The sequence below is a fragment of the Anabrus simplex genome, chromosome 2 (assembly GCF_040414725.1).
Source record: "Anabrus simplex isolate iqAnaSimp1 chromosome 2, ASM4041472v1, whole genome shotgun sequence".
NCBI lineage: Eukaryota > Metazoa > Arthropoda > Insecta > Orthoptera > Tettigoniidae > Anabrus > Anabrus simplex.
Genome location: NC_090266.1, coordinates 956,405,890 through 956,427,388, shown reverse-complemented (window position 1 = coordinate 956,427,388; position 21,499 = coordinate 956,405,890). Strand labels below are relative to the sequence as shown.

General features: G+C 41.0%; 1 protein-coding gene across 1 annotated transcript in view; it reads right to left on the bottom strand.

Annotated features, from left to right (window-relative positions):
- Positions 1-19,501, bottom strand: part of LOC136863217 (dynein axonemal light chain 4) — a 122,990-nt gene extending 103,489 nt beyond the window's left edge. Inside the window, exon 1 of the mRNA XM_067139586.2 lies at positions 19,383-19,501. The gene's annotated coding sequence lies outside the window, so the exon portion shown is untranslated. The remainder of the gene's footprint in view (positions 1-19,382) is intronic.
- Between the last annotated feature and the right edge of the window lie 1,998 nt (positions 19,502-21,499).

The window sequence follows — 21,499 nt, the reverse complement described above, 5'->3', positions numbered from 1 at the left end:
TCAAAACAAAGTAAATAGCTATGCGTCCATGTGTCGTCGTGAAGTACACAGACTACTGCAGTCATTTGAGCAGGTTCTACGTAAACCAGCAAATCCCATGAAACATCTTGACGAGGTTCAAGTTGCAAGGGCTGTCACTTTGATCCAGAAAGGATGGACTTATCGTTGTGTTGCTGTGGATCTCAATGTTTCTCCGTCAGTTATTCAACGCTTGTGGAATCGCTATACTGAGACAGGCCAGTTCACAAGGAGCGTTGGACAAGGTCGTGGACGCATGACAACCCCACAGAATGACCGATATCTGACCATCTGTGCGTTGCGGGTACATTCAGCAACTGCCAGAGAACTGCAACAAGACCTCAGGAGGGTCACTGGAGTCACAGTGTCTGACCAGACAGCAAAGAACAGGTTAAGAGAAGTGTCCTTATGACCCAGACATCCTGTTCAAGTGCCTGTTTAACGCAGCAACATTGCGCAGCTCGCCTTCTGTTTGCCCGCACCCATGTCAAAAGGCAACTTCGCCAATGGAGACCTGTGTTGTTCACAGACGAGTCCAGATTTCCCCTGACACAGCGTGATGGACGTCAATGTGTATGGAGAAGCTGTGGTGAGCAGTACATGCCAAATGTTGTCCAGGAAGGCGACCGATTCGGACAAGGTTCTGTGATGGTATGGTATGGGGTGGCATCAGTATTGATGGCCGTACAGATCTTGTCGTCATCCGTGGTAATCTTATCGCTGCAGGGTACATCGAACAGATACTGCTACAGCATGTGTTAGTTGCTGCATACGGTGTAGGCCCTGAATTCGTACTCATGCACGACAATGCCAGGGCTCATGTAGCACGCATCTCCAGAGCTGTCTTGTGAGAATTGGACATTCAACAGATGGAATGGCCAGAAGTGAGTCCTGACCTTAATCCCATTGAGCATGTGTGGGACAGGCTTGACAGAAGTGTTTGTAGGTGTCCTGTTCCACCACAGACTCTCCAAGACCTCGAACAGGCTCACATTGAAGAATGGGACCTGATACCGCAACGTTACCTCCGTCGACTTATACGGAGTATGCCACGTAGGTGCCAAGCTGTGATAAATAATCATGGAGGACATACACCATAATGAAGCTATCCAACTGTGATAAAAATCCATCCTGGAGGACTGTTATCACTTTGTGTTCGCCCCTATTTGGACATTTCTGTTTGTGTTCTGAAAATGAATGCAAATCCGTTGATGTTCTTTTTGTATACTTCAACGGTAAAGAATAAAGGTTTAGTTGGTAATATACCTGGGTGTGAGGTATTGTTTTGTGGAGCATGGCATGCATTCAAAAACATGTTCCCCTAATTCTTTTGAACTGTGTATAACTTGCTGCAAGTCTGAGCATAAAACTGTTCGGAGAGCATGATTAAACACAACACATTTTACTCAGGAAGTTTTAAGAAATGCGCCAATTAACTGCAAACCAAGTTTTACTGTAAAACAGGTGACATACCCATAGTGGTCCTGGGTTCTCAGTGAATTTAGGTTATTAAACATCGTTAATCAATAGTGTTTCTAAACAGAAACAGCATGATTAACCAAGTCATCCTGTTTGATTTTTAAACCAGAAGAAGGATCTACAGCCTCAGCTGCCCGGTGCAAACCTTTCGACTAGGCACCAGTTAGGTGACCATTCTTGATAACTGTCCTTTAACTGAAATAATCATTGACCTAGCTCCAGTTGCACTGTTGTTCTAAAAGTACTGCTCGGCTCCATGGCTAAATGGTTAGCATGCTGGCCTTTGGTCACAGGTGTCCCAGGTTTGATTCCCGACAGGATCAGGAAATTTAACCATCATTGGTTAATTTCGCTGGCAAGGGGGCTGGATGTATGTGTCGTCTTCATCATCATTTCATGCTCATCATGATGTGCAGGTCGCCTACGGACGTCAAATCAAAAGACTTGAACCTGGCGAGCCGAACATGTCCTCGGACACTCCCGGCACTAAAAGCCATATGTCATTTAATTTCCTTTTTAAAAGTACTTATTCCTGCCAGCTTCTTTATTCATACCAGAGTCCATATTCATAATTAACCAGAGTTTGATTAGTAACAGGTACTTCAGGACTTGAAATAAAGAAATATCTTTGCGTATGACTGGAGTGTGAAAAAATCACAGTATTGACAATCTTCTAAAGTTGCAGTAGCCTGGGGTTAAACCAACAAGCATTTGCTCCCTCCTGGGAATTGCTATAAATCACGCTGTTTAAATATTCCTATAATTTAAATTCTCAAAGATCATATTCATTTGATGTTTCACCAACTACTTTTATGTTCATAGGTAATAAATTTCATATTAATCTATACTGAAGAGCAATATAATGTAAAACAAAAGCTGAAGTATTGAATAGGTGGAAACCTTTAGTTTAGTTTTACATTGTAACTACTTTTATGGTTTTTAACACACAGATTTTCCTATAGGAATTCCCTAACATGCTGGTTAATTTTCCAACATGAGGCTGGTGTATTTGAGCACCTTCAAATACCATAAGACTGAGCCAGGAATGAACCCGCCGGCTTGGGATCAGAAAGTCAGAATCCTACCGTATAAGCCACTCAGACCACTGAAAATAATATAAGTATCAGCCATTGGTCAGCCTAACTATCAAAATGGGCGTGAATCAAAACTGAAGTGTCTTAATTTGGAGGATTTTGAGTAGTTGTTTGATGGTGCATTCATATAAGAACATCACAAAACATACCACAGTTGACAAAACTCGAGTGGAACGTACCTTTAACTGGGGCCACATTCTGCGGATCCTAGAGCAAATGATTAATTCATTCCAGCAATTATCTATCTCCTAACTTTCCAAATCCATGGTATGAAAATGGGAAACCACGAAAAACCATCTTCAGGGCTGCCGACAGTGGGATTCGAACCCACTATCTCCCGGATGCAAACTCACAGATGCATGCCCCTAACCACACAGCCAACTTGCACGGTCCCCTGCAGAGTGGAGAGCTCCATTTTTGTTTCTAGCCATTCTCCATTGAACCCCACGTTCAAATCTTTGTAGGACCATGTGATGTATGTAGAACAGCGCTTGACAGACAACGCATTAACACAAGTTTTCAAACATACTTCCACACCAGGGCTGATTATCAAAATGATTTTTTTCCTTTAAAAAATCAATCAATAACTTCCACACTTACTAGGTACGCTACACAGTACTACTGGTCCAAATACCCCACTTCTTTATGCGAGGTTGGAACAAAAACAATAATGGCAGCTTCTTTACGTAGGGATTTTCCCAGATGAGCAGCGCTATTCTCATATCAGCTGACTACCTCTCCTCCTAGCCCCTGCCAACAGGCAAGGTTATGTTTGGAATACGCAACATCATCCCCTCGCTTGCTTCGCTCCAATCCTCTCTAGCTACAGTGCACATATTTCGCCACTGTTGCCAGAAGACTTACCTAAAATCTTTAACAAAAACGTTTTATAACTCAATTTTAAATTAATGATAGATCAAAATGTTATGGACATAATTGGCTAGAATAATCTAATCTACCACCAGGACCGGCCCCGCGGTGTAGGGAGCAATGCGTCTGCCTGTCACCGGGCGGCCTCAGGTTCGATTCCCGGCTGGGTCAGGGGTTTTTAATTGTAAATGATTAATATCCATGGCCTGGGGATTGGGGGTTTGTGTCGTCCTTAACGTTCATTTCCTCACATTCAACACTTTACACTTCCACAATTATAATTACATGCAGGTTTATATCATATGGTGCAAGTAGTGGCAAAAGATCTACAGAGGTCAACGCCACAAACAAATATATATATTTTTTAAATCTACCACCAGTTTAACGCACTTCATTTATTTCAATTACGCCCTGTATAATTTGGTTTTCACAGTCTGAAAGATAGTCAATCAATGTAAATGTCACACTAACACATAGGCCTATAAGCTTTTTGGCAATGCCAGGATAGAAAAGGGCAAGGATTGGGAAGGTAATGACTGTGACCTTAATTAATTAAGCCATACAGCAAACTTCCTCATTCCAATGTTTGGAACACATTTGTGTACCATCAACTCTTTTGACAAATCACCCAGAACAAATCGTGCTGCTTTCCTTTGGATCTTTTCCAGTTCTTGACTCAAGTAATCATGATAGGGCTTCCATACACTGGAACCATACTCCAATTGGGGTCTTACCAGAGCCTTAATGCCATTTTCTTTACATCATTACTACAACCCCTAAATAACCTCACAACCACATGAAGAGAACTGTAACCTTTATTTACAACCTCATTAATGTGGACACAATATAGGCTAGGCTTTTTGGACTTATGTTGTGTCAAGAAAATAAGCTGATAATCTTTATCTTTTGCAGAGAACTTTGCTCTGCATCTTCAGAAGAAAATTTTGACTGTTCACGAGGAAAACTTCTCCAAGAATGAAGTTTGAATTTAGACGTTAATGACAGAAATGGAAGTGGTACATTCATTCGTTACCATAGTTGCTCACCATACACAGTACAGCGCTAGCATTCAAAGCGGAAGCTGACGGCACCATCAAAATCAGTCTGAGAGGGAATGACATAACAGCTGTACAATATTATTAAAGTATGACATTGACAAAAGCCTAGAATGAAACATCTGGTGATGAGGAACGTACAAATTTGGAAAACGCCGAAACAAAGTAACAATAGAGAAGGGAACTACCTACATAAATCCTTAATGGCTGGCTACCACATATTACTTAATTGATAGCCAGTATCCCTGTTGAATTTGTTAGAATTTCTATGTATTTCCACATCTTCCCGTATAATCCTGGACCTGTAGTGTCTAGTGTGGTTAAGAGCTCGAGTATCATGGAACACGACATCATGACCCGACGACAGGGTATGCTCAGTTATTGCTGAGTTGTCTGGCTGGTTGAGATGAATATTTTGTTCATGTTCCTTGAAACGGGTATGAATGGACTGGCATGTTTGGCCAATCTATACCTTGCTGCAAGTACAGGGAATTTTGTACACCCCACGATGTAAAAGTGAGGACAATTTGTCCTTGATTTTGCATAGACTGTGAGCAATTTCAGTGATGGTACCAAACACAGTTTTTATATTGTGTTTGTGGAGGACCTTGGCAATTCAACCTGTGGTGTTGTGAATGTAAGGCAGGTAGGCAGCTCCCTTCACTTCTTCCTTCTGTGATACTTGCTTGGTCGTTCCTCTGGGATGCAGGGCTCTATGAATCTGCACATCACTTGAACGTGACTTTAGAGTGTGTCCATCTCCTCGTGAATATTTGATGGCTCACAAATTCGTATCGCCCTCTTGGTGAGTGTCGTGAGAATGCTTGTTTTTGTGCTGGATGATTGTGAGAATCTGCATGAAGATAGTGATTTGTGTGGGTAGCCTTACGATAGACAGTATGTCCCAAGGAGCTGTCCGGTTTCTTTCTTCCTAGAACATCCAAGAAAGGAAGGCAACCGTCCATCTCCATAGTGAACTTGATTGAAGAACATTGTTGATTTAGGTCGTTTAGAAATAGATGAAGTTTCTCAGGACCTTCTGTCCAGACCACAAATGTATCATCAACATATCTCCACCAAATCATAGGTTTAAGAGGCGGCCGGAGCTGGAACGGCCGGCCACCAGCTCAGTAGTTGTTGTAACATGGGTCAAAAGTTTGTAAGAGTTTTTATAAGGAAACGGAACAAGGTAAAATTATTTTGTTTTTATAGCGCATGGTAGTCTGTGATACACTTTTCATTAGTGCAAAAACATTTCAAAAAGAAATGCAAATATAGTTATAAAATGGTAATTAAAATAACGAATCTCCATATGAAATTGAGCTCTGAACCGCGGTTTTCCTATAAACTTGTTTTAAGTCAAGATGGTGTTCAAATTGGAAGCAAACTATACCGTAGCGAAGTTTATATTTTTCTCTAAGGGGCTACTTTAACGTACTTCAAAATTAGGGATCCTTTATATATTTAATCGTGATTTTAATAAAGCTCTGCTTATTGACTTACGAGTGTCGGCCGAATTCTAGTACTGGTAGTTCAGCCAGTTTCCGTCAGATGCCGCAGCGCCTTGTCCTTGAAGAGGGATGATGACAGATTAGCTCTTACCCACGCAGGGATGTGGTGAGCGAGATCTTCAGCTGCTATCAGTCGCTTCCTCACCCTTGCTTCATAACAAGCGGCAGTGGACACGCTGACAATACTTTGTTACTCGCTAGTTGTGGTATGACCTTTCAAATAGCACGTTATATTTTGTCGTGTTTTATTATGCTGTATCTTTTTACCGAGTGCAATGGAATGGCAAAATGCTTGATTTGTAATAAGACATTAAACTTTATTAAAAATATTAACACTGGGCGAGCTGGCCATGCGGTTAGAGGCGCGCGGCTGTGAGCTTGCATCCCGGAGATAGTGGGTTCGAATCCCACTGTCGTCAGCCCTGAAGATGGTTTTACGTGGTTTCCCATTTTCACACCAGGCAAATGTTGGGGCTGTACCTTAATTAAGGCCGCGGCCGCTTTCTTCCAACTCATAGGCCTTTCCTATCCCATCGTCGCCATAAGACATATCTGTGTCGGTGCGACGTAAAACTACTAGCAAAAAAAAATTAACATTCATCGACATTATTCTTTAAAACACGCCGAAGAATATGACAAATATGTTGGTGAAGAACACCATGAAATTGTGAATGAACTTAGAACAGCTGCCTTATCTGAGGTAGGTGTTATCCGACTTTATTGAATTGTCTTTGTAATATTAGTGACGCAATGATGTTTACTATTCAAACTAAGACAATTAACTTATTTTTATTGGTAATTGTAGGTCGGAGGTGAATCGTCAGTTCGAATAAGCTACAACATATCTCACTAAAAGAATGGCTAAATGGCGTAACGTTACAGAAAGAGATGTAGTAATGGTTGAGAATCCGCATACTGAATAGCAGTTGTTACTAATGTTTCTGTATTATATCTGTGTGTATACATTTATAAAGCTATTTTATGGTTTAGTAGAATAAGAATAAATTGCTATAAATATATGTTGTTCCTCTTTCAGTTGTAGCCTATTACAATATGGGCAGTGGCGGTTCTACATACTTAAAACCCGAGCTCCATAGCTGCAGTCGCTAAAGTGCGGCTAGTATCCAGTATTCGGGAGATAGCAGGTTCGAACCCCACGGTCAGCAGCCCTGAAGATGGATTTCCGTGGTTTCCCATTTTTACACCAAGCAAATGCTGGGGCTGTACCTTAATTGAATCGATTATTTCAGAAACAAGTCAAGCGCCAAATCTGTCATTTTTGGGAAAATGAAAGAAACTGTCTAGCATCAGACAATATGTTACGGTAGGCAGGCCCCGATTTACAAATGGGCGGACTGGGCATTTGCCCAGGGCGCCAGTTTTTGAGGGTCGGCGGCCGGCGGATCGAGTAATTATGGCCTGCGTGAATTACGTCTTAAATTCATTACATTCAAATTACTTTTACATTCCACAAATTATTCCAATTATTTTATTAGACTATATAAAACACTTTAAACTATTCTAACTTTAAAACCTGAATTTAATCTATATATTTAAATTTTATGAAGAAAACGTGTCTTATTTCTAAAATTATTTACTTACATACAAACTATCAAACTGAACCAACGGCTTTTTAAATAACAATAAAAACAGCCTCATTCTTATTTGGCTGTTATCTTTATTTGGCTTGATAACTTTAATTATGAGAATTAACTGTATTTGCATAATGTGCTGTTTATAAACTCATAATCTTTAAAACTGTAATTTTTAATTATTTTTTAGAACGAGCAGAGGGGCGGGCGGCTAAATATTGTTTGCCCAGGGCGTTAACTACTTGAAATCGGGGCCTGACAGTAGGGGTTTTAATATTTTAGCTTGAAAGGATTATATCTCTTAATAATTTGTATCTAAGGAAAAATATGTTGTGCTTATTAACTTTGCCATAAAAAAGAACCGGAACAAATTTCCACTTAACTGGTTTTTGAAATAAACGCGTGTTGCAAACATATTTTTATGGGATGATTCTTGAATTTTGAAGGGATTTTGTCATAAACTCCATATTTGTTAAAAAAACATATTTTAATAGGTTTAGACTGTATTGCTGATACAAAAGGATGAAATCAGCAATGCCTGTTCATCATGACAGGAGGTATTCAATCCGCATAAACAAACTCCGCAGCACATTCTGTCTCTGCAGTAGGCCATTGTAAAACGCTGCCATAAAAGTATTCATATTCCACCAGGTAAGGTTTTAAGGCATTTAGTTCACGTATCTTCTTGATATTGATGGGCACCTAAAACAAACAATAACAAAGAATAATGTAGGGCTCAGACCAGGTACTTCCTTGTCTGAGTAAGAAATATAACCTTCTCCTTTTACCCTTGCATTCCGAATAATATTACGCGTGTGAGTTTGTTTGTCTACCACTCCTCGTTTCCTTTTTAGATACAGGTTCGTCTTCTGATTTATTTTTGCTACTGTAGTGGCTTTACGTCGCACCGACACAGATAGGTCTTATGGCGATGACGGGATAGGAAAGGCCTAGGAGTTGGAAGGAAGCATCCATGGTCTTAATTAAGTTACAGCCCCAGCATTTTCTTGGTGTGAAAATGGGAAACCACGGAAAACCATCTTCAGGGCTGCCGACAGTGGGATTCGAACCCGCTTCTGAATTTTCAGACATATCACTTCTTCTTCTTAATCTGTTTACCCTCCAGTGTCGGTTTTTCCCTCGGACTCAGCGAGGGATCCCACCTCTACCGCCTCAAGGGCAGTGTCCTGGAGTTTCAGACTTTGGGTCGGGGATACAACTGGGGAGAATGACCAGTAGCTCGCCCACGCGGCCTCACCTGCTATGCTCAACAGGGGCCTTGTGGAGGAATGGGAAGATTCGATGGGTCAGACAAGGAAGAGGGAAGGAAGCAGCCGTGGCCTTGAGTTAGGTACCATCCCGGTATTTGCCCGGAGGAGAAGTGGGAAACCACGGAAAACCACTTCTAGGATGACTGAGGAGGGAATCGAACCCACCTCTACTCAGTTGACCTCTCGAGGCTGAGTGGACCCCGTTCCAGCCCTCGTACCACTTTTTCAAATTTCGTGGCAGAGCCGGGAATCGAACCCGGACCTCTGGGGGTGGCAGCTAATCACACTAACCACTACACCACAGAGGTGAGGCATATTACTAAGAATATAGAAAACACTGCACTGAACAAAAGAAACACTTTTTGAATCAGTCGTTCACAAAACTAGGAACATGCGATTCCAGAAACACAATAATGACAACAAAAACAGATGAACAGCTGGTTATTCTGGATTCAGAACAGCAGCGCCAACCGGAAAGGTACCAGCAGTTTATCGCAGAAACCAGCCAAGCGGTGTCACTTAACTGGTTTCTGAACTAAATACGAAATTCAACGTAATGCCTGACTATTATAGGACGATGTTTCTTGACTGGTTTCAGCACCAAAATATGCGTATAACTCATTTTTCCATTTTTTGGCACTTGACTGCTTTCTGAAGTAATCGATTGAAATAAGGCCACGGCCGCTTCCTTCCCACTCCTAGCCCTTTCCTGCCCCATCGTCGTCATAAGACCTATCTGTGTCTGTGCGACGTAAAGCAACTAGCAAAAAAAAGAGATGTCACTTGAAGAAGAAGGATGTATGAAAGTGAGAAGCCCGGCACAAGTAAGTGGAAATAAAGCTAGGACTCAGCTAAGGGCTCTGTGGTCGCGAACCCAGACTCCCAAGTTCAGAGCTTATGGGGCCCGCTTTAGTCGCCTCTTACGACAGGCAGGGGATACTGTGGGTGTTATTCTACTACCCCCACCCATAGAGGGAAGTTCCAGTACCCCTCAGCTGTGGCGTTCTTTACCAGCACCGTTTCCGAGTTTCATAACGGGTAGGTATACAAAACCGTCGTTTACAGTCCTTGTATTTCTTGGAAATTGGGTTATCCAACGTAACTGGAATAACTCACAGGTCAGATAGGTCATTCCGGTGAGCAGCGTTGCAATTGGCTAAAGCGCCTGACGTCACCGAGAGCGAGAATGAAGTGGTATATTTTTGAGCTTAGTGGTTACTCTAATTACACTCCACTCAAGTCATGAAATACAGAACTAATGGATATTTAGATGCTGTAACATTTATTATTTAAAACTTATACGAAAACATACAACTTCAAATCCGTCTTTGTAAAGGCAAAGAGACTCTCACAACGGCTCGAAGGATGGAACGCAGGCCTTCTGCCCCTTGGCAGGTTCGATCCTGGCTCAGGGCGGTGGTATTGGAAGGTCGACACGTTAAATAACTCTTGCAGGACAACATTCTGGCACCTCTGTGTCTCCGAAAACAAGTTATTTTATCGAATAAACATTTTAACACAATATGCAATGGGATGTTTTATACATTGTTTATATATTTCAGAACTGTTTGTTTCCAAGAGGAAAAAACTGTTATAAATTTGTAAGGCTCTTTTTTTACTCACGGTTGTTGGAAAATTCCGTTCTTGGTCGCGTTATAATATTTATCGTATGTCCAAAGTATCACTGTGTATTTTCATCATCATCATCATCTGTTTACCCTCCAGGTTCGGTTTTTCCCTCGGACGTAGCGAGGGATCCCACCTCTACCGCCTCAAGGGCAGTGTCCTGGAGCTTCACTCTCTTGGTTGGGGGATACAACTGGGGAGTATGACCAGTATCTCGCCCAGGCGGCCTCACCTGCTATGCTGAACAGGGGCCTTGTGGAGGGATGGGAAGATTGGAAAGGATAGGCAAGGAAGAGGGAAGGAAGCGGCCGTGGCCTTACGTTAGGTACCATCCCGGCATTCGCCTGAAGCAGAAGTAGGAAACCACGGAAAACCACTTCCAGGATGGCTGAGGTGGGAATCGAACCCACTTGTACTCAGTTGACCTCCCGAGGCTGAGTGGACCCCGTTCCAGCCCTCGTACCACTTTTCAAATTTCGTGGCAGAGCCGGGAATCGAACCCAGGCCTCCGGGGGTGGCAGCTAATCATGCTAACCACTACACCACAGAGGCGGACAGTTTGTATTTTCATTGGATAGAATTATACGAATTATGTATCACTGACTGGCCGGTACAGGGAAAGACGTGAGGCGGGGACGGGATTTATGCTCTACTTCATTTCAACATTGGAAACAGTGTCCGGCGTGCTGGCCTTTGGTCACAGGGGTCCCGGGTTCGATTCCCGGCAGGGTTGGGAATTTTAACGATAATTGGTTAATTTCTCTGGCATGGGGGCTGGGTGTATGTGTCGTCTCCATCATCATTTCAACCTTATCACGACGCGCAGGTCACCTACGGGAGTCAAATCAAAAGACCTTGGCGAGCCGAACTTGTCTTCAGACACTCCCGGCACTAAAAGCCATACGCCATTTCATTCATATTTGTCGGAAACAGTACCTTATTTTGACTGTTTTGCTCAGCACTAACCCATGCTCAATAATTTCCTGGAATGTTTCGCATTCCGTACAAATGTCAACACCATCAGTACCGTGCAAGTACTGTATCACAACTTCCTGGTGACAGACTATGTGACGCTGGAGGGTGAGAGGGGAATCGCTCGCTCGGCCTTGGCCTGTCTTACTGCCATCTATGCACCCGCGATGTAACTATCAGTGGAGTTAGCTGTCGACAGCAACGAGACTAGTGGCAATATTTTGAAATAAAATGTGAATCTAGAACTGACTCCGGCCCCCTCTTAACGGGCGCTGAAGCAATAGCCTCCTCCTCAAAACGCTCCATAATGAAATTAGGCACAACGGGTTCATAAAAAAATAGCTGGAAGTCATACAGTGGTAAAATAGCTTAGTAACGTCCTCAGGGAACAGATGTTCAATGAGAGACATGACCCAGTCAATCGGCACTTTAGTGAACAGACTCCACATCAAAACTCACCAAAAGTGCATTAGGTGTAGGAGTTATAGTTGACAACTTGTTGACGAAATACAGAGAGTACCTAACATATGATTTATTTCTTTTTTTTTGCTTTATGTTGCGCCAACACAAATAGGTCTTATGGCAACGATGGAACAGGAAAGGCGTAGGAATGGGAAGGAAGCGGCCGTGGCCTTAATTAAGGTACAACCCCAGCATTTGCCGGGTGTGAAAATGGGAAATAAGGGAAAACCATCTTCAGGGCTGCCAACAGTGGGGTTCGAACCCACTATCTTCCAGACGCAAGCTCACAGCTGCGCGTCCCTAATTGCACGGCCAACTCGCCCGATAACGTATGATTTAGTACGTCTTATGTATGGCTGAAGCAGTTTGCTTAGGTATTTGGCCAGAGCATACGTAGGAGACCCTATCACACAAACAATAGGTCTGAGGGGAAGTCCATATAATCTAGGTGGCACTGCATCCCCAGGGGACAGATGTTTAACCTCCTCTTTTGGAAGTGAGGATTGCCTTAAGAGCTTCACAGTGGTATTGGACACACGAGTGGTGGGGTCACATGAGCTCAGTCTGTAAACAGGCTCTGACAATATAGCCGAGATCTTATTCTTATATTCGCTAGTGTCCATAACCACCGTCACATTACCCTTATCAGCTGAGAGAATGGTCGGTTCAGAATCATCTCCAAGTTTCTTCAGAGCTCTCCTTTCACCTCTTGTTAAATTGGGCACGGGTACATCAGCAGACCTTATGTCTCTCACACATTTCTGTCTTAACTCCTTACCCTCATCCGTAGGTAGTTTGTGGCTAGCTGCCTCAACAGAAGTAATTAACTCCTCAGTGGGAATTTTAGAGGGAGCGACAGCAAAATTAAGACCCCTAGCTAGAACTGCCGTTTGGTTCTTGTCCAAGGATTTCTTGGAAAGACTGACGACAGTTTTACCAGCATCCGGTTTCATGCAAGAGACTGCCTGTTTCTGAGCCAGTCGGAGGAACATAGATTTCAGTCTGGATGACACCTGGTTAAATTTGCGTTCAGCCTGTATAGCAGTAATGCGATCGAAAGATAACCACAAATCCTGCAAGAGTGTGTTGCTGAACAGCAGGTGTAAGTGAAACAACTCTCGGGAGACCGAATCTAGTTCCTTACGAGTGTAATGCACTCTCTTGATCATAAGAACCTTGCTAGTGCACTGATATATTCTTCTGGCCTTAGGAGTGATTGCCTCAATGAAGATCTTTCCTTATATAATACTTAGGTACTAATAATGATCCCCATAGGTACTTTTGCCCCATCAGCACAGTAGTTAAAACCGAGAGGACTTTCCCTCCAAGTGAAACTTACAATCAGAATTTTGACTTCATTTACCATCATCTCACAACTTTTGTTGAGGTATTTTTGGAGTCGCTCACAATCTTGCAACTTACATATTACTTTATACAGTATAACATCATTTGTGAAAAGCCTATCTGTGATTCCATTTCTTTACTCAGATTATTTAATGTATATATGAAAACATAAAGCTCTAATAATACTGGCTTGCAGAACTCCTCTCTTAATCACTACAGGATCAGATAATGTTTGGCCTGCTCTAATTCTCATCGAAGTTCTATTTTCTAGAAATTTAGCCACCCATTCAATCCCTCTTTTATCTAGTCTAGTAGCCCTTATTTTTGTCAGCAGTATCCCATGAGCTACCCTATCAAAAGCCTTGGATAGTTCAATATAAATGCAGCCCATTTGACCTCCTGAATCTAAAATACCTCCTATAACTTTCTCTAATCCTGCAGGTTGAGCCTCACTGGAGTAAACTTCTCTAAACCTAATCTGGCTTCTATCAAACCAGTTAGTAATTTTGCAAACATCTCTAATGTAAAACATTCAAGCTCTTAAATCTTTAGGCTTTTTCAATCGTGAAATTAACAGCGTTTCGCCCCAGTGCAGCAGCAGACTCATAAGTTGGAATGCTGCTCTAATGTAATAAGAAAGAATGCTTTCCCACAGTTTACAAGCAACATGTCATGGTGACGTACCCGTAGTTCTCCACATTATGTTTATATGCCCTTTCCCTTTGTATACTGGGGCTACTATAGTAACACTGTATTAATTTGGTGTAGCTCCTTCATGCAATCAGTCATCAAATAAGTACTCCAGATATGGCACTATATCCCAACCCCATAGCCTTTACTATATCCCCAGAAATATATCAATTCCAGCTGCTTTTTAGCTTTCAAATTTTGTATCTTTTTGTATCCCTTATTATCATTGAAAAATTTCAGTACTTCCCTAGGGTCACCTCATCAACCTGGACATTATCCTTTTATCCAAGTATCTTAACATACTGCAGACTAAATAATTCTGCCTTCTGTAAATGTTCACATATACATTAATACTCCTCTTGTTCGTTAATGATTCCTGGAATGTCCTTCCTAGAACCTGTTTCTGCCTTAAAGGACCTATAAATACCCTTCCAGTTTTCACAAAAATTCGAGGACGAGTCTGGCAGTCACAGCAAGAGGACGTACGTGCTTACCGCTGAGTCACTCTCTTCGCCAGGCTAATTGTACCTACCCAGTACTAATCAGGCAACTGGACTGCTTAGTACAAATAGGAAGGAGCAACATTTGTCTGAGTGTGTGCACTTTTAAGAGCACACAGGAGCATAGTCAGGAAGCACTTTTCAGTGCTATTTCTCTCATTTCAGGTACGAACAGGATGGCAGACAACAGTGCGGGCAAACAGGAGGAGCTGGCGTACATAGAAGAATGGGTGAAGGCAGACTCAGTGAGGACAGAACGCGCCGACGAAGCCCTGCCGGCCTTATTGGTTTTCTACCGAAAGGGCATGAACCCGCTACAGGAGGTAAACTCCATCCTCGCGGCACTCCGAGCGACGGGTGGTGAGATCGAGACTTGGACCAGGTCTATTACTGGGGGCTCATCATCTGACCGCTGACTAATGAGTGGGTCGACTACTATGAGAGGCAACTGTCCGTGACATGGAAGGCCACCCACTTACCTGGTGGGGGGCCAGGCTGGAGGACGCCCCCGACAGGAGACAGCTGCTCCTCTGCGACCACGCAGACCACCAAGAGGCAGAAGCAGAAGCAGGTGGGCACAGACCCAACGCTTCTTGGCTTCTCCGTAGCCGAGGACAGCGACGCTTACGTGAGTCGCGATGGTGCGACCCAAGTCGAAAATCTCTACTTCACGAAGTACACGCAAACAAACAAGGCTGCCAACCAGGAACGTCCACCGCCTGCCAGGGCCAACCAGGGAAGATGTTATGGCCTCAAGTCTATATGGTCTAACACTATGGTTTGCTGGTTTGGGCCCTGTTGGTGGAAAATATTTTCACTATCAGAATGTTGGCCAGTAGGGTAAGAGTGGTGGTGGTATACAATTTCTAATCACTAGATTGCCTGCCCAAAGCCTGGATTCAATTCCAACCCCCTTCAGTGTTCATATGGAGTGAGGGCATATGATGCTCTTGATGAGGATTCGTCCATCTAATCGGGAAATTAATCCTTCAGCAGACCCCTTTGTGTTAATTGACAGGAGTAAGTTATGTGCTGAAACAGGTTTCACCCTCTCTCTACCTCATCATCACCATCATCATCCCACATCCAGATGTCCAGGTCGCCCATGGGTGTCAAATAGAAAGACCTGCACCAGGTGAGCCAAACATGTCCTCAGACACTCTCGGCACTAAAAGCCATACAATAAATAAGTAGCTATGCAGAATCTCTATCATGGACTTCCACTTACGTGCCTTGGGCTGCAGATTCATACAAAACGTCTTCAATATTTATCTAATCCAGTGATAAATAGAAGGCAAGTTGCATGGCAGATGCTATACTAATACAATTAATGAATCTTGCTGGCTTCATAGCATAGTGAGTGAGGCAAATACCTCCAATGCTCAGGGTTGTGAGATTGAGCCTCAGTACAGTTGCCTGGTATTTAAGAATATAAGGATGTGAAGAACTGAGTCAGATTTACTGGTATCTAAAAAAAAAAAAAAAACCTGAGTAATATTCTGACACTCTGGCATCTTCTAAAATCCTTTAAAATCAACATCAATTGAAGGGATGTAAAACACGCATTATTACCATTATCCTACCTCTTATTGTAGCATATTGAAGGAAATTTAAAAAAAATCAAATTTCTACCTTTCCACCAATATATGCTATGGTTTTCCATTCTCCACAATAGATGCAACCTTTAGAGAATAATTACACCAAACAGCTGTGCAACTGAACCCTTAGGAGCGACAATTATATCTTTCGAGTAGTAGAGATAAAGATTCCTTGAGGCTTTCCACACATTTGAAACCCATATGAATGGTTATTTGGTTTCTACAGCTGTTTCCATAGCTTCAGGTACAGAAAAAAAAATTCAGCAAACTTCTGGTCAGCTTCCTGCCCATCCAAGTAATCTACTCACAAGACAAGCATCTTTGTGACTTGGCAAACCATCAGATGAATTTATCGCTTGCATGCCTCCTTGTCTAATTAATATGATGAATTACTAATAAAAATTAATGCAGATAAAGAATATGTTAGGTTCTACATTCATGTTTTGAGGAAAATAGTGACTTAGTCAATGAGTATACGGTTAAAAAAAAAATACAAGGAACATGTTATAGCACTGTATCTTATGCTCCCTATTTATTTGCATGAAATGTCAAGGTAAAATAGGAGTGTAGAATGACCAAGAGGAAGGCAGGATTACTGAAGGTTAAATCAACCTTCTATTCTGTACAATTGGCTTTACGTTGCACCAACACAGATAGGTCTTTTGACGACAGTGGGATAGGAGAGGGCTAGGAGTGGGAAGGAAGTGGGAGTGGCCTTAATTAAGGTACAGCCCCAGCATTTGCCTAGTGCGAAAATGGGAAAAATATGGAAAACTATCTTCAGGGTTGCCGACAGTTGGGTTTGAATCCACTATCTCCCGAATGCAAGCTCACAGCTGCGTGCCCCTAACCACACAGCCAACTTGTTAGTACCTTCTATTCTTATAGTTAAATGGCCAGTAGCTCACTCCCTAGGAGAGATTTAAATATTTTGGTCATGTACACTGCATGACAAACACTTGAGACAAAATCTACTAGCAGTACATTTTCTTTATCTTTGGTCTTATTTTGAGAGCTGATATCTCCTAATCAATATCACTGTAACTGAAAAAACCTACAACCTGTTTTCCAGTCTTTGACCGGGTCAGGGATGTAATGAATGAATCATATATAGGCTGTTATTACGATGGGGTCGCCACTCCCAAAGTGATTTATATTAATGAGTGAATGATGCTATGAAATGAGAATGGAGAGTGTTGCTGGAATGAAAGATGACAGGGAAAACCGGAGTACCCGGAGAAAAACCTGTCCCGCCTCTGCTTTGTCCAGCACAAATCTCACATGGAGTGACCAGGATTTGAACCACGGTATCCAGCGGTGAGAGGCCGACGCGCTGCCGTCTGAACCACGGAGGCTCCAATATCACTGTAACTGCCCTACCTAAATATATTACTTCTGAAACTTCTCTCGGTTGCAGTACTTCTGTCTAGAAGGTCTGAATAGCTTTTCACAATTTCTCCAGTGAGTATGTGTCTTAAGACTGGTGCAGATGTTTCAGATTTTGCCTAGGATTAAGACAATACAGTACCACTTTTACCTTCATCCATGCATTCCCTAGTAATGTAAAATGGAAAGAATTTAGGACTATAAAAGAAATTAAGTCAACAGGAAATTCAAAAGTTTGCATTCTACTGATTTGAATCCATTTCATAGCATTTTCATGAGTAATACACAAGTTTTGAGAAAGAAAAGAGAATGAAACACATTTGTAAGCTAAATGACAAAGTACACACATTTACAAGAAAGAGTTTAAAAGAAAGTAAGGACTGATCTATGTAACATGCTTGATGTACATATCAAGACAAACTAGTTCAAGGGCCGATGACCTTCGATGTTAGGCCCCTTAAAACAACAAGCATCATCAAGCAAGCAAACTAGTTCAAGGTGTTAAGCACTTTAATAAGAGCAAGGCAAATAATTAATTAAAATTTTATGCATTCATAATGCTATGTAATGTTCTATCTTAGTTAATTGTTCTATCATCTACTATGTACAGTGACAGTAAAGACGTTGAAGCAATTTCTTATGAAATCAATAGGAAATCACCAAACACTAGACGTAAGTTACCAAGGATGAAAAAATTTCCTACAAACTGCAGCAGAAGCAAATGGATGCAGATCCAATGAGAGGAAATTTGCTTCCTGAATCAGTCTCACTGAAGCTATCACTAACTACTACAGTTACACCAAAGTAACTTTGTGTGAGCCAGAACAGCAGGAACAAAGGCCAGGGTAAAGCACTCTGAAACAACCAGAGTTATCCTTAAGACCATCAAACTGATTCACTGCTTGCATTCACACTTTAGTTCACAGATTCTGACTGGAAGGCACAAAACTAAAAACTATCAAACGTTTGTTTTTTCTTTGTTATAATGAGTTTTGATGTTTTATTAATTTTACTACTGCTTGTGTACATATTAAATTAATGTAGGGCCTAAGTGTTTGGGGGAGAATGTTTAATGATATTGCACATAGGTTTTGAAAATGATCAGCATTTACTGTAGGCTATAAGTAGACTTTGTCTAAACTAATGTAACCCAGAGACTGTGATACAGTAGCTAAAAAAACTTGTAAGACAATCAATAGAATTAGATTTTTTTTATTTTTTATTTATTTTTTTTTTTTTTTTTTAGCTGAGCAGCGAGTGTGGCATGGCTGCTCAAAGAAAAGTCAACAATGCACTCCTTGCCGCCAGTCATAACACTATAGCACTCTTGCTCACCCATACACCATAATAGCTCATATTAGTCCGTCTTATATTTTAATAAAAACAACCTACAGTCCTAATAAATATAATTATGAGGTCCTCATTTTATAAATATGAAGACATCCTACTTCAAAATTCAAACATTTGGCGAATGTATCATGAAGAGTCCCTGAATGGATAATCTAATTACGACTCGCTACATGGAGAAATACCGTATGCAACCACAGACTTATAAAATGAGCTTCGAGTATTAATAAATTAGATTATACAGAAAGAACTACTGATCGTACGAATACGTTCTTCATAGCTAAATCGCTTTCACTCAATTTCTCAAAGTTCACATAACCTCAAACAAAATAATAATATACTAATCCAGCCACATTCAGACATCGTCAACTGATTTAGCATTGGACTTGAGAACGCATTCACTGAGAGTGAGAGATAGACGACAGATAGTAAAGCGTGTTACTAGCATTTAAGATTGAGTAAAGCCATATAATTTTCCAAGTGACAACGAATAGATAGGAAAAGGAAAGGATAACCCTACAATAGAAAATGAAAACAAATATTTAAATCACCGTTCTACTAACTTACGTTAAGAATTGGCACAGGTAAAGGAATTGTACAATATACAGAAAATTAGTGATCGACAAAGATAATCAATTTAGTCTTCCTAATAATAAACGTCAAAAATTACGCCCAGCCATTTATTGAACTTTACGAGCATAAATAGTACCAACTTCACATACAGTGAGGCCGCCATGCACGAATGAAATTACCCCAAAATTATCAAAATTTTACCCTAAATCGCCCTAGATTTTTAAAATACTAGAATATTTTAAAAAAGGAGAACAGCTTCAAATTATTTACAATCCTATTAAAGTAGCCAGTGTATTAGTCTCGTGAAGATACTGAAGAATAGGTGAAAGTATAATTGTCTGCAAGCCAGCTGAAAATGCTTTGTAGAACTGCAGCAAAAAAATGTCATGAGTTAGCAGTGAAAAATATTTATATTTTCTTTTTTGATGTGCCTAAACCAAGTAACGGTCAAAATATATGTCACAAGTAGTAGTAGTAGTAGTAATAATAATTATAATATGTATGTAACCAAAGACTTATAAAATGATCTTCAAATATTAATACCGTAAAATGGGGTGAATAGGATCACTTTCACGAGGAACATTAACCTACCAACAGAAAAAATACAGAATTATCCTCCTTTTTTTGTTTCAGTACACGAGTCCTACTATGTTTTATAACTTTATCCACAAATATTCTAGAATTCCTTCATATTTCCTTGATTTTAACCAATTTGTTAAGTGATCCTATTCACCCCTTGACTGGGGTCAATAGGATCAGGCATATTAATATGAAAGTTATTCGATTCACATCAAATCGGGATCAATGGGATTGGTTATTTGATAGTTAAAACACATAAATACATTTTCTATTATAGTTTAATGTTCTGAAATAACTAAAACAAAACTGATTAGGGCTAAAAAACATTGTTGTCAAAGTAAAAAATATCTGTGCCTTCATTAATAAAATAATAACAAAAAATGCTATTTAAGTACATTATAGTTCAAATGTATTGTAGTGTGTATGTAATGGCAACAACATATATGAAGGAGAAACATTTGTTTTTATTTTATCAAAGAATGACATTCTATGAAGGCAGAGTCTGAGAGTGCACATTGAATTTCAATTGACCCCTTATCAATATATGTGGATTGTCCAGTTTTCCTATTACCTGAGTATAGGAAAATTCACATATGTCCTCAACATCAGGAAAAGTGTAAATGTAAACGGCATAATCTGAAGTACCGTAACCTTCGGCCTCACAAAATTGGCCACAAATCAATCCTTCTCTTTCTTCTCTAGAACTTGACCAATAAAAGAGTGACTCATACTGGAACTAGTGCCTGGTTTACTGGTCAGAAAGAAAACCAGTAGTCAGTCCCCATTTTCAATTTCATCAGCAGGAACTTGTATTATGTTATTTGCATTCCCTTCTGAATTCTGTTCATGCAAACGAGGTTCGGAGATATCACTGTTAGCTGCTGGAACATCCACTTCACATTGAGATTCACTCACGTTGGTATAAGGGATTTGAGGATCAGTCACTCTCACTACAAGTCACGCTTTTGTCTGGAGCAACATCCAGCTTCTTCTTTTGCTTCCGCACTACGTTCTCTTCATATCGCATACTCATTAGAAAAGCCTTGAAAGAATCGTCTAACACATTTCTGACGTGATAAGGATCATTTACCCCATCATCAAATGGCAACACTTTTAAAACTCTTCCCCAAACTGCTTACTTGCAGCTCTTATGCTAACACCTTTCTTATTAATTTCATCCTTAGCCAATTGTATGGTCTCAGGATCATGGTTCTTGTAAGCCCTTGCATATGGATCTCGTTTGTAAGTTCCTGGCATGGTGATCCTATTCACCCCAAACACGCGTACAAAAATTACACAGCGAGGTTAACCTAAATTCCAGAAACTCTAATAGACACACAATATTGCCTATTTCGCACATGATTCTGGAATATATTTTGATTACAAAATACCAACTGTGATTTCGGGGAATCTAATAGTTTCTGAGATTCAGACAAAGTTATTTCACTCCCTTATATTGTCACAGTGACACAAATGGCGGGAAAATATACAGGTGTCATGATAGGCAACCCCCACACATGAAATTTACTGGA